Source organism: Haliotis asinina, chromosome 4 (genome assembly GCF_037392515.1).
Source record: "Haliotis asinina isolate JCU_RB_2024 chromosome 4, JCU_Hal_asi_v2, whole genome shotgun sequence".
NCBI lineage: Eukaryota > Metazoa > Mollusca > Gastropoda > Lepetellida > Haliotidae > Haliotis > Haliotis asinina.
Window position 1 is genome coordinate 72,652,217 of NC_090283.1, and position 12,303 is coordinate 72,664,519.

A 12,303-nucleotide genomic window follows, 5' to 3' on the forward strand; every position below is an offset into this window, starting at 1 on the left:
ACAAAGTCATAGTGATATATTCAGTCAGACACTGGGGCTAGCAGGTTAAGGACTTCTGTCTGACCGTTGGTAAATCTGCCGGATTTGTCAGAGGGTCAGACACTATTCGTGAACACTGGTGTATGTGAAAGATGTTTTTGAAGAAACTCTCAAACAACGGCGTGTAGCATTTCAATGGCAGTTCAGAACAGATCGGCGATATGTCATATACTACCGACAGAAAATAAGGGAACCAAGAAATTGAATGTAGATGACTTTGACTGTGACAGGGTCCGTTATCGTGGCGTATCTCCCAAACGCAACATCCAATGACAATGGAATTTCGCATAATGCATGCCCAGCACGTGATACACGTGCATACAGAAGTTAACTCCTGTAAATGTACTAGAGAAGTCGCAATCACTAATGCAATAGAGATTGACACTTACTGACAGAAATGCCTCCGAGGCAGTATCTCGATGAAGCAACAAAATGTAGAATTGTGGGGATGATAGAGTGGGGTTGGGGGTGGGGGGAGGGGGGGGGGACATCATTATGTGAAGTTGCCCTGCAGATGGGTAAATCAAAAAGTGTAATTTCACGCCTGTGGGATAAGTACCGTCAAACGGGTTTGGTTTGGTTGCAACGAGACCTGGGCGTGGTAGACCAAAATCAACGACACCACGACAGGATCGTCTCATTACGTTAATTGCTCTACGCGATAGGTTTAAACAGGGATACTCTCAATATAGGCTCCCTGGTTTAAATCGGCCCCTGCCATCAATAGAGAATTCCGCACACTCACTGGAAGACGCATTTCAACCTCAACCGTTAGAAACCGACTCTGTCAAGCTCGTCTGAAAGCAAAACGGCATTTTAAGGGTGTCACCCTTTCAGCTCACCATAAACGCCAAAGATTGGCATGGGCTAGGCAGCATCAGGGACGGGCTATGCGCCACTCGCGTTACACCATGTTCTCTGATGAGTCAAGGTTTTGCCTACGATTCACAGATGGCAGAAAACGTTGTTGGCGTCGGAGCGGGTAGCGATATGCCAGAGCAGCAATTCTTGACCATGATCGATATGGAGGTGGTCGTGTCATGGTGTGGGGTGGGATTACACATGAGAGACTATCAGATTTGGTCATCATTAACGGAGCCATGACTGGTCAGCGATACGTTGACCAAATATTGCGTCCTGTTGTGGCTCCATTGGCTAGAGTTATCGGCCGAAATTTTGTATTCCAAGATGATAATGCCAGACCACATCGGGCCCGAATTGTCTCCGCTTATCTCCGACAAGAAGGTATGCAGACATTGGACTGGCCCTCTAAGTCCCCAGACCTGTCCCCAATTGAACATCTCTGGGACGTTCTTGGTCGAAGGGTGTACGCCAGGGACCCAGGACCCGCCAACCTGGCCCAGCTTGGTGCAGCTCTCCAAGAGGAATGGCGGGCAATACCACGGGCAACCATCCGGAAATTGATTAACAGCATGCCATCAAGGTGCCGTGAATGTGTTGCCCAACATGGTGGACACACCAGATATTGAACTTGACGCCTAAAATTGTGTGGATATTTAGTGGATATTTACAGCAGTTTCAAATTCGCTATTACTTCATTAGTTCCCTTATTTCTTGTCGGTAGTATATTTTTCACAAATCTCTGTTACACCCTAACAATTTTTTTTAAATCATAAAACTATTGCTATTCCTTGCAAACACCTTTCAAATAAAGGTATGTTTCCCTTCTAAAAATTAAAAGAGTGTGTGAAAGAAGCTTTTATCTTCACAATTTAGTCTATCTTCGCTGTGAATCGAGAATAGAAGCCAGTGAGCTATAACATACTGGCTTGATACTTTATTACAAATCTACTGTCCTAACACGGACACTAATACCAATTACTTGACTTAAACTGAAGTGACAAAACAGTTAACTTATCGTCTACATGTAGGATTTCAGTTGTTAAAACACTCAGCGAACTTAATCAGCTGTTGAAAACAAACCGGGCTCAATCTTAAATACTACGCTGCCTCTATATTGCGTAACGACCCGAGACATAAGTTCAGGGGTTGTTCGGGGAGTTTCTTCTCACTGTATATATAGTCTCCCTGTTTTAACCAGTCTAGGTAAACTTGCGTATTTCGTGGCAAGAGTGCAGTTTACAGGGTGCGCTACTTGGACTTGATGGAAATAAGACCATTCCTATGGAAGTTGTGTTAGAGGATGGTTCAGTGAGTGAGTGAGTTTAGTTTTACGCCGCACACAGCAATATTACAGCTATATGGCGGCGGTCTGTAAATAATCGAGTCTGGACCAGACAATCCAGTGATCAACAACATGAGCATCGATCTGCGCAATTGGGAACCGATGACATGTGTCAACCAAGTCAGCGATTCTGACCACCCGATCCCGTTAGTCGCCTCTTAGGGCAAGCTGAGTCACCTTGTATGGCAAGCATGGGTTGCTGAAGGCCTATTCTACCCCGGGACCTTCACGGGTCAGGATGGTTCAGTCAGTTCAGACGAGGCTGTTGTCATGAGCACTTGGCGGAAGTGCTACTCCGATCGCCTTAACTGTTACAAGTCTTCCGTTGACATTACAGCTATAATGACGTTACACTTGAAAAAGTGAAACACGCAATTCTCAGTGCTAGGAAAAGCAAAGCTTATGGTCATGATGGAATCCTGGTGGAGGTATTGAAAAACAGTGTGGCAACAAACTATCTCCATAGACTATTTTCGGTTTGTTTTCGAACTGGTCGTATCCCCCCATACCTAAAAACTGGTGATCCCCGGGACCCACTGGCATATAGGGGACGCACCATTACCAGTTCTGCATATAAATTATACTGCTATGTGTTAAATAATAGACTAACAAAGTACGTTGAAGAGATCATTATTCTAGAGGACAATCAGAGTGGCTCCAGAAAAGTCGCTTTACAACAGGACACATAGCATCGTAAACCTCCATAATGAAACACACAAATCACAGAGGAATTCAACGTACACAGCTTTTATAGACTTCCGTAAAGCCTATGACTGCATAGACCGGCAGAAATGTGGACAAAACTGACACATTTTGGAATTAAAAGGAGGATGTAGACACGGGCGGTGGGGTAGCCTTGTGGTTAAAGCGCTCGCTCGTCACACCGAAGACCCGCGTTCGATTCCGAACAAGGATACAATGTGTGAAGCCCATTTTCTGGTGTCCTCCGCCGTGATATTGCTGGAATATTGCTAAAAGCGGCGTAAAACTAAACTCACTTACTCAATTACATCGTTCAGTGCTCTGTAAGATTGAACGGGAGAATGACACCGTGGTTTGATGTTAAGAGTGGATTGAAGCATGGATGTCTTCTGTCTCTGGCGTGAAAAGCGATGATATAACAATTGGAATCATGGCCTATGCTGACGATGTTGTACTGATAGCAGAATCTGAGAATGACCTGAACATTTTGATGGAATATTTGAACGTTTTTTCCTAGGCCTCCGTAAGTATGCACCAACTGGAGCGGTGATAGGCGATATGGGGTGGGCTCCTTCTAGTGTAGGGCAGTGGGGAAGTGTTACCCGTCCATACATGAGACTACGAAATTTACAGCGTACAAGACTGACTCATAAGATCTTTTTATGGTCTCACCACTGTGGTCTGAGGGGGAGAGACAGTCAAACTGTTAGGATCCGTACGAAGCTTCAAAGGCTGAATCTGCAGCATTTTATACCTCTGCAAAACCGCTATAGAAGTCGTCACGTCACAGCCGCGGTTCAACACAGTGTCTTCATACAGTCCATAGATGAGTGGAAAGTGGACCGTACACGCCAGCTCAGCACAGCTGGACCTGGTGGGAACAAACTGTGACTGTGCAGCACTCTCAAACACGAGTTTGGATGTGGAACATACGTATCTACCTACTTGAAGAGATCACTTAGAAGAACCCTTGCACAGTTCAGAAGTGGATTTGAGCCTTTAAGAGTTGAGACTGGGCGCTACACCGACAGGCCGTTGGACGAGAAAACATGCCCATTTTGCGATGACCAAACAGAAGATGAGACACACGCGTTGATCAACTGTCCCCAATACCAGCGTGAGAGAAAAGAGGATTTAGACATCTGAAATGCAAGTTTGTATATTTCACCCATCTCTCCGATACTGACAAAGTGGGTCTTATACTCTCACATGCAGTCATTTTATATACTGCGTCCAAAACCTGCCATGCCATTTTATCAAAGCGTTCTGCTCTATTATGTACCTGATATTTTTTACACGTATAAAATTTAATCTTTTAACCATACTTATACTTTCTAAACGTGTTTGTAAACTGTGTTTTTTTTCCAAACTGTAATATAGTCTCTCATAACCCGACGGTGGATGGCTGGATATATATTTACCCGTATAGCTTAGTAATGTATACATTCCATTTTCTTATGTATTGAGGTGAAACTCTAATAACATATCTGTCTGTCTGTCTGTCTGTCTGTCTGGGGACTGCTGAGCGCTTGCTAATGAGCGCACTGCCGTATTCTTAGTCCTTGGGCACCACCCAAGTCTCAGTAGTGGAGTGTAACGAAAAGTACTGAGGATAAGTTTACTTAGACTGACAATGTAACAAATACATCAATAAGTTCGATAAGTATAATACTATGTTTGTTTCAGTTCATTAGCTGATCGATCTCTCTCTCTCTCTCTCTGTGTGTGTGTGTGTGTCTCTCTCTCTCTCAGATATCTGGTATGACGACTTATAACCTGTTAAATTCATCAGTAAAACCATTAATAGGTTGGCAGAAAATTAACGTATACTAATACATATACTAAACATTTGTTCATTTGTTGACTAAAATACACGCTCATATTTCAAGAGAGTTGAGGGTGTAGAGGGCGTTGATATATATCTGACTGTCATCGGAAAATAGTTTGTATCACACGAAACTCCTGTTTTGGTAAGTTTTGATAAAACAATTTGGAAATTCGTGGCTTAGAACAGGTTAACAAATGTTCAGACAAACACAACAGAGTACTGCTTGACAAGTATTAGATGAGCCACGACCTGACAAATGACCCCAGTTTGCATATATGGGAACGGCCTCCGGAACGTTCCATTTGAAAAAAAGAGGGAAACAGGTTGTCGTCTAAATATTGAACAGTTCAATTTTTCTCGTGCGAATCGTGTCGTGCTTGCTCCCTGCTGAACTACTGCTAGACACATATTAGATGGTCCTGCGCACTAAACGCATTTGTGACTAGAGAGGCGGTACAACGAACTGGGCGAGTACACGTGGCTGCTACAGGTAGCTTGACGATTATGCACGTGCAATACATGCTAACCGTGACATGAAATCAACACCGCTACTGTTTTACACTTGTCTCGCTACTGTTAAACAGATGTCAGTTGTAGTTAGGAAAACATGGGCAAATAGGTCATCCTCAGGCAAGGGAGATAGCATACAATGTTATCATGTATATGGACAAAAATTGTGCAACCAAAGCAGATTCTCTTTTACAAAGTAGCCTTGCTGGACTCTCAAAGGCAACTTTAAAGCGCATTAAGGCAGAAGGTGGTAGGAGTGCGAGTTGACCTACATTTATCAGTCCCACCAAGTTGCGCAAACCCAAAACTTGCAGCTACAAACTTGGTGATTCCGACCGGTGTGCAATCCGTCAATTTGTGCAAAGTTTATATGGCGTAAAAAAACAACTACCCACTCTGAATACGATGTATGATATGGCAAAGTGCCAGTTGAACTACAAGGGTTCTAAGGAAAGTTTTCGAAAAAATCTCAAAGACGTGGGGTTTAGGTGGCGAAAAACGCAGTCAAACCGTAAACTTTTAATGGAACGTAAAGACATTGTTTTCAAGCGTTTGCAATACTTGTATAACAGCATTATGTTTGCATCCCGTTGACAACAAATACAAACAGCTGTGGGTTGTGAGGCTGACGTGTTTATTTTTACTCTGGTTATTAAGCAGCCTGAAAGAACACAGAAAATATTAAATACAATTAAGTAGATAATGTATGTACATATTTAGACCACTCAATAAATATATAGAATTCATCTGATCAAATATATTTGAACTATATCACAAGGTATAATGGTACATAACATCGATATAAATTTGCAGCGATCATAAAAACTATAGGTGCCTTCAGGAAATGTTATAATTAATACATCCATGATATACATTTAGGTATTACATACCAGGTTGGTGGTACCCAAGCTGATAGAACTAGATATCCTTCTGAGTGACCACAGATCTGCATGGCAAATAATAATGTATGCAAAGAGCATATATACAAGTGATACGCTATAAAGTGAGGTTTAAGAGTACAACTGCATCCGCCACACAAATCAAACACGGAACCACGGATAATATACCACATATGCATCAATTAACCACACGTCTCAAACATACATGCATACACACATTCAAACATATAGTGATTACTTTTATAAGATGCCTGAGATATAGTTAATAGTTAACTGAATAACCTTGCATTTAATCCTTAAACATTGCTATAACACAATGATCTGATAGCTTATCTATTACACATATTAATAGGCTATGTTACATTACAGGTATATCAAGTCTGAATTACGTGCCACTATAAGTCTTATTTCTGATTCTAATAAACAAGAAATTATCCATATATTCAGTATTTTATACAATATGGACCAACCTTAAATCATCACACGACTGTAGTTATGTGTTGCTCTCAACGAAACAAGACAGCATCTGAGTTTAAAATCTGAACTTTGTGTTAAACAGTGGCCAGCTTGGCCTATCAGCGAACAATAGAAATGACTTGAGGGTTGTGGCAAAGAGTGTTGAAAGCATGCAGTGTGACAATTAGTGGAGATTAGACTGAGTGTTAATAAGGCCTACTATGCAGACCTATGGACTAAGAGTAAAATGAAGTGTAAAACATTGGTAAGATTCTTATAAGTGTCCTTTGTTATCAAATGGAAACAGTGCCATGATTGATACCTAAGAAGAACTATATACAAATATATATATACATATGAGTCTGCCACACTTGCGTGCAATACAAAATGCAGAGAAGAAAATCGAACGCTCATCTTTATCGATGAAACATGGTTGCATGTGCATCACATTGTCCCAAAGTGTTGGCAACTTGAGGGTGAAGTCGTAATAAATGGGGTTCAACCTCCGTCTGGCACCGGACCTCGGCTTATTGTGGTTCATGCAGGGGGGTGAAAACGGTTTTGTTCCAAATGCTTTACTTGTTTTTTTATTCCAAACTCAAATCAGCAGACTATCATGACGAGATGGACTTTGATAATTTTTCCAAATGGCTCCAGGAAAAGTTGATCCCAAACCTTCCACTGCACTCTGTCATCGTTATGGATAATGCACCATATCATAGCAAGCAAGTGGACAAATGTCCGACAACCGCCAACAGAAAAGATGACATAAAAGCGTGGCTACGAAGGTACAATGTCTCATTTGATGAGAAAATGCTTAAAGCCGAACTATTGTTTCTTGCAAAAATCCAACAAATCGGGCCCTGTCTACAGAGTAGACACGCTGTTGAAGCAACATGGTCATGATGTACTACGTATCCCTCCATACCACGCAGAACTAAACCCGACTGAGTTAATTTGGGCAAATGTGAAAAATTATGTCGCTTCACAAAACTTGCAGTTCACAAAAAGTTCCTTAAGAGTTGCCATAAATGAAAGGATGTCTGCAATCGGTGCTGAAGAATGGTCGGAACGTTGTAAACATGTTAAAACAATTGAAGATGGTTACTGGCAACGTGAAATCGCAGTAGAAAGGAAAATAGACAGACAAGTGATTGACTTAGGACTTGCAAGTGATTCAGACACCGAGATTGATTCAGAGAATGATAATTAAAGTATAAATCAGTAAGTAATTTATCAGCATTGTTGTGTCTTGTATAATAATTGACACATACTATATCAGGTTTTTACTGTTCCCATACTTCGTCATAAAAATAAGTAATCTGTGGTGAGTTGTCTGTATTTTATATTTTTTAGTCACTGATAAATCTCCTGAGTCTGGTACTGAGTAATCCCCAAACCGACACGTTTGTGTACAAAGATATTTCTCACTGACTTATGAATGTCAAAAGGTATTTTCAGTTTTCTGTACACAATTTTGGTGACCATAATAAAAATATGACAGAAATTTGAAAATATTGTTTGAATACTAACCATTTCTCTGGAACCGATTATATAAATTTCCAAGACAAGTATTCCCGGCCGATCACCAGCGGAATTATGGACGAAAATCAGCCCGTACAGAGAAATAGGAACAAAATTATGGGATAAAAATATTTCCCCCTTGCTACTCTGAATTAGCCACCACCATTCAGTAACAGATAACTTTTAACTTATTAACAAGTTAAATGAAACACAATTAACTATATGTAGTTATTATCTATTTAATATTTAGCGGACGAAAAGTCAATTTTACCCATTACAACACCACCACATATTCCTTCGAATGATAAGACTGCAATTTCAGGCATAAGATACTGATATTCCACGCTAACCTTTAGTTAAGACGAAGACAAGTAGATGATTGGGGCATTGATAAGTATTTTAGATATTCAACAATTTTGTTTTAAAAAAACCCCAGGAAAATGTCATTTGCTTCTTGAAATGTATCGGTGGTCATAAATATATTTTGCTCAGTATATTGTGTTGATTCACTTCGTTGGGATTGTACCTGTTCCCAAATCGAGTGTGCTATAACAATTCATGCGTGAAACGCACGGGGAAAATGAACTTCTCGATATTTATCAGACAACCTGTCTCCTTCTTGTTGCAAGTGGATCGTTCTGTGTTGCGTTCCCAAGTATGCAAATTGGGGTCATTTGTCAGGTCGTGGATCATCTTATATGTGTTTACCAGTAACTCACTCTATGAGACACATGTCAAACAGTAGCGGTGTTGATTTAACGGCACGGTCAGCATGTATTGCACGTACTTAATCGCCGGTCTACCTGTCACAACCAAGTGTATTCTTCCAGATTACTTAACCAGACTGGTTTCTCTCTAAATCATTTGTGCATTCAAATTACCCGCAAAGTGGACAAAATATGTTTTGTATATAAACAAAGTTTAGCTGTTTATAGTTGGTTTACAGAGAGTTGAGTTTATCACTTCCCAAGCAGGAGGCCAGAAAGACCTGTGTGAAGGGTTCAAGTATCGCCTGAACAACCGACAGACTGTGACTAACTGTAAATGTGTTTTCACCAGCTGCCCTGGAAAGGTAAGCACCGTTGGCGAGTTTCTTTGAAACTCATCGCCACATAATCACGGTGTCATAAAAAGGCCGACTACTCTCCGACTGAGGAGTACCTTGAGGACACGTGCCAGGACAGAAGTCACACCTATTCACCAGATCTTTGAAGGTGGAATGAAAACCTTGACTGTTGATGACGGTGCAACAACACCCTCCTTTGGTAGGATCCATACTGCAACAGATGCAGATCTAGATCCAGCTACCATCCAAACTGACTTTGGGCTTCCAGTCATTCAAGCACTTGAGACTATCTTCCCCAGCTCTCATCTACGAGGATGCCTGTTTCACTACAGTCGGTGTATCCTGCGCAAGATCCAAACCAAACCAATAATCAACTGGAGGGCTGGCACTCTAGATTGAACAGGTCCCCTGGCAAGTCCCACCAAATCCTGTTCGGGCTTATCCGCAAGTTGAACGACATTGAACCAACAGACAGAAAGAAGAAAATAAAGGAGGACCTTCATCAAGGTCGAAGGACAAAACTGCAGTTTTTAGATTCCTTCGGCCATCTTTTGAAATTGTAGACTGATGGTGTTATTACAATAGTAATAGTGACAGGGAAACATGAGAAAAAATGTGTTATATCTCTTATACAAATGTCTCATATTTATCATGTTATCTACTATAAATAAAATATAAATACAATCAGTATTGTGTTAGGCCATTCTCATGGGCAATGTCATTTCTAACTTAGGGGTGGCCTCATTTTTCTCATTCTGCTTACACTTTTGTTATGTCTGTAGGCAGAATGAGAGTAAATTCCTTTAAAGCTGAAAAAAAACTAATTTCTGAAAGCTGTGACTGGTGATTGGAGACCGTTCAAATAGTCTTTCGTATAAAAGCAGAATTCAACAATACATCACACTTATTCTAAAGGCCTGTATGTTATGAATATTAATGAAAACAAACACATTTGCATCACATCATAATGACTAGTGTCATACATAATGAATTGTAACCAAATTCAATATGCCATTGATCACAAAAACATTTAATTGCAATTTAAAAACTATATTCACCGAAGTAAGAATTTTCTAACATCGATCGAGTTTGTCGAGTGTCTGAGACATTTAACTAGGAACAAATGACTAAGATCTATAAATTCTCCAATCTTTAAGCGGTTTCAAATATTTCTTTGCGATTTGAGATTAGATTCTTTGAATGTATACCAGTACAATATGTGCAGAAATGCCAATAAAGCCCACTTGTAAATAAACTCTCAGCCAGGACGTCAATCTGTTACGTGCTATATTCCATAAAGAGAAACAAACAGTCTCGGCTATAATTCCGTACAATGATGCTGCATGAATGCCAGTGAACTCATTAATAACATCCTAACTAAACAACTTTGAAGCATGGAAATTCACACTTACATTGTAAAATCTATTAAGAATATAATACTGGTAGCTCTTTAAGCAAACTTGATGATATACACGAGTAGAAGCAAAAGTGCATAAGCTGGTGGATGTGGGCTCCATGCGTAGTAGGTGAACACTATTGTGTTTTCATCATGTAGCTAATAATTACTGTAAATGCTATATCCAAGTTATCTAAGGCTGCATAAAAAATTGAATGTTTCTAGAGCACATATTTTTCAAAAGTGACGAGGGAGGTAGGACTTTAATATTAATATTTTATAGAAAAAAAAGCGACGAGAGAGGAATTACAGCTTGGGAAGTTAAGCACGCGGTTATGAGTTGTAGATTCAGTCACACTCGTTTTTACAGACACTCATTCTTATAGTGGACAAATGGATGATCGGGATGCGGCCAAGTCAAACTTTTAAGATGGCAATAAGCCATTGTCACACGCACAAATAAAAGTGGCGCGCCGATGCCCAAGAAACATTTCACCTTTTTGTATTTAGCTTAACCTTGTAGCGTAGGGTATGTGCATGTGAAATATTACTGTACTTTGTCTTTATATAAACGTTTTTGATCGAGCCTCCCTTTTCGGACGACATGTATATCAATCAACCAAAGCACCTACGTGCAGCGCACTATATCCTGTTTGCACTGTATGAGATGATACACTGTGCGTAACAGGCGACTAAATGGATTGTGCGCTCAGGATCGGTAAACTGGTAAATTTACGTGTCATCTTTCTGAGGAGCGATGCTCATGATATCAATCACTGAATTTTATGGCCCAGCCTCGAGTTATTACAGACTGCATGTGTAAATGCTGAGACAATAATATAGCATCTGGTTGAAGACACGAGACCAACAAAACATTACCTGCAACCCTCGTTCTTGTGACAGTTGACGTTATGCAAGACTTGTTACCAAACATTCCTTTGTCTGTTTGCCGAGGACAATTGTTCAAGTGATCCTGTATCTCAGCACTGACCGGTTGAGCACAAGACCAATGCTAGCTTTCAGAGTGATCTCAGTTTGTGTGGAAGCAGACTGGAACTATGGAATAGCCTAATGGTTAATGCGCTCGCTCGTCACGCCGAATAACGGGGTTCGGTTCCCCTCATGGGTACACTATGTGAATCCCAGTTTTGGTGTATGCCGCCGTGATATTGCTGGAATAATGAAAGCGGTGCAAACCCACACTTACCGAAAACAGAGGAACGATGTAATTCTCATACGAAAAAAACGCTTTTTCGTAAAAGTCACCAACTTGATTATTACACTAACGTTCAGTCTCAGAAATAAAGTTATCGTTATCAACAGGTTCTCCAAGCCAGCTTGGCATTGTTACCTGCATTTATCCAGGCGGTGGGGTTTGGTCGACCTTGGGGCAGTCACCTAGTGATTGATAGTTTAAACAATAGTCTTTCGGTGACTTGGTGCCGTCTTGGTATGAGTCTTGTGATCTAATAAGGTCTGGGTACAAGGTGTTAAGAGTATTTCTCATGTTCCCCGCCGACATTTGGCTGAATTATAGCAAAATGAGACGAAGAATTAAAGGGGCTCTGATCCAGACCGATTACTGTTGAAATCTTATGAACAGTCTTATTACGAATCCCTGCTGCGGTTCACTCGGAGAAAGGCGACTTTTTTGGGCGTGTATAAACGTGGGTCGTT